This window comes from Priapulus caudatus, unplaced genomic scaffold (genome assembly GCF_000485595.1).
Source record: "Priapulus caudatus unplaced genomic scaffold, Priapulus_caudatus-5.0.1 Scaffold128, whole genome shotgun sequence".
NCBI lineage: Eukaryota > Metazoa > Priapulida > Priapulimorpha > Priapulimorphida > Priapulidae > Priapulus > Priapulus caudatus.
Genome location: NW_014577189.1, coordinates 528,336 through 531,167, shown reverse-complemented (window position 1 = coordinate 531,167; position 2,832 = coordinate 528,336).

Here is a 2,832-nt window from a genome sequence, read left to right as displayed (position 1 = left end):
ATGTAATTGTGTAATGTTGTCATTTTGCTTCGAACATGATTAAATTCTTTAGTAATTTTACTTGTTAGATGCTTGACGCACTGCAGCCCGGTATACGCGCGAAGCGCGAAAAGCACCACGAGGTGGTGCCACTAGGGTCAATTCGCTGCTCTGTCAATATCACAATATAACGGTTCTGTCAGATCGGCCTGTTATCGGTCAATTGAGGAGTTCTGGCGCTTGCACAAGCTTTTCCACTTTGCACGTAGGGCGAGAATAAATCCAATGGTCGGAATTGGTGGTTTTTTTTGTTCGCGCGGTACGTTTTTTCCTATAAAAACTATTTCTCATTTATTTAATTTAACGCCCTGAAGTTATTCTGGTACATATCGCGGCCCATAGGTCGCGCCACGAGGCTCTCTTGGAGGCATTTCGCAGACAATTTTCCTTAGACTGGCGCGCGGTCGACAATTTCACACGCTGCAGTAACTATAGCCTTAGTGTAGCGAAACAGACTTGCCCGAATTAACGTGCGTACGAGTCTAACCTGGAATCGTGACATCGCGTTTTCATTATCGTAGCCATCTTGCTTCTCGTTATGAACCTGTTCACCCCGCGCTCGCATCTCCTCTCAGACTCTAACCCGTTTGGCCGTTTTTGCATATTACCAGCCACTGGCAGGAAGATCCAGCCAAGCCCGCACGTACAGCACACACTGTAACTGCCGAGGTCAGCAGTAGACATGTAGGTGCTGAATCAGTTTACATCTACTGTATTAGGTTTTGTGTTTCCACGTCATGTGTGCCCGTTTGGTCTACCTGTACATTTTGTGCGGACCTGATTACTATGTTGCTCAGAACGCCATATTTGATTGCTCACTACGATTTTCACCTGGTATAATTATGGCTATATTACGTTACTCTGAGGCATCTTTGGTAAGTAATTAGTGTGGTACTTGGTTAATTACATGATGTAGATTGTAATTACGTCAACTATTAAGCATTGTAATTTATCTAGTAAATTTATGTGCTACATTTACGTATGTGTCAAACAGCCAATTGTCCGTTTGGATATTTCTTACTGTTAGTATACTATATGATTTGTTACACGTTGGTTGCACTTCTAAGATATTTGAGCTATAATGTGCATTTTGGTTATCTTATTTGTATCAAGCCTTATGTCAACGTGCAGAAGATAAACATTACCCTGTTAACTTTAATGTAACTTAATATTGATAATATCGTTGGTTACAGTCACATACTCTCGCCATCTCAGTGATCAGGATTGAGTTGATATAAAGGTTTAGCTGGTCTAAGGCGCGAACGGTAGGTTATGTGTAATAATTGTTATGATCATATTATGTTTATGTTACTGATATTTCGTATGAAGAATGGAATGTCATATGGTTAAGAATCATGTATGAACATATGTCAGAAGAATTGTTCTCATGTATAGTAATGTCTGTTTGGTATAGTATAGTCTGTACTTTATAGCTAAAGGAAGACATTGTTAACCCTCTCTTATTTAATTTTCTTGTTTGTTTTTCTAGTTTTCACGTGTGAATAAACATCATATTACATAAGTAAGAAGCGTCGAGTCTGTTTTTGTTGAAGACCAGCACCCTACGGGCGCTCATAGTGCGCTACAATTATACCTAGCTAGCTAAGCCTCAAATCTCGTGTGAACCATTTTACCAGAACTTAGCACCAACTAAGTAACGGTACCAGCTAGGCCGTGTATACGTGTGAACGCAGCTATTAACTACTAACATTACACTACTAACATTACTAACATTACTAACACTGTGTCAAGTCAAGATGAGCAAAAATTGAAAATTAACACGAAACATTGTGTTGTTAAACACGTAATGTTATACTTTGTATCAAGCAAGCCAGACAATGCGTCTAGACATGTACGTTTGCAGCGTATTGTGCAAACCTGGGCCGTATGTAAAATGAACGCGCGCATTATGATATAAATTTTTTATAGAGGTTTGGACACCGGACAACCACGGAGCATTTGTAGTTGCCGGAGAGAAATCCAGTCGTCAGCGACGACCGGACGACTGTTAAAATTGAGCCCTGTATATGCTGTGGCTACGGGTACGGCAGCCGTATCTTAATGTCTTGAGGCTGGAGGTACAGCCGACCATTCGCTTTCATACTTAACGGAGACAAAGATGGCGGCAGTGGCGCCAGATTTCGAAATAACTCTTTGGGAAATAAATTCACGATTTGAGAGTTTAGATAAGGCCAAAACAAAATATAGGTGTGGTTACCGTTTCCTGACCGACCTATTTATTCCAGCGACCCTAAACATTTATTGTCAATTTTCTTTAAAGTAAAAAAAAATTTTAAAAAAAAATAAATAAAAAAAATAAATATTTAATTGGACAGTTCCTGCTTCAAAAGGCACAACGCACATCCTTCGACATGGTTCGTAATAAAATGTTTCAATAAAATTAAATGTTTTCCCTACCTACCTACCCTATTTTTTTTCTGCATGAAACGGTAACCACACCTATATTTTGTTTTGGCCTAAGCTAGAACCCTAACCCTAACCTTAACCCTAACGCCAAAAAGGGGCTTCAACGAACGACGGCTGCCGTACCTCCAGCCACTGCGATATATATACGTAAACTGCCCCAAAAAATTACAAAACACCATAAGAAATCATCTAATCAAATACTAATGGCATCAAACTTACTCATTTCTACTCAAACATCAAACCAAATAACCGTATGGTGCTGCCTTTGTCGGTAATATGACGAACTAAATCAAATTTTATCCAGCGTGTAATGCCCTACTAAAGACTAAAGTCACTTCCGTGCCATCAAACTGACCACAAAACAGT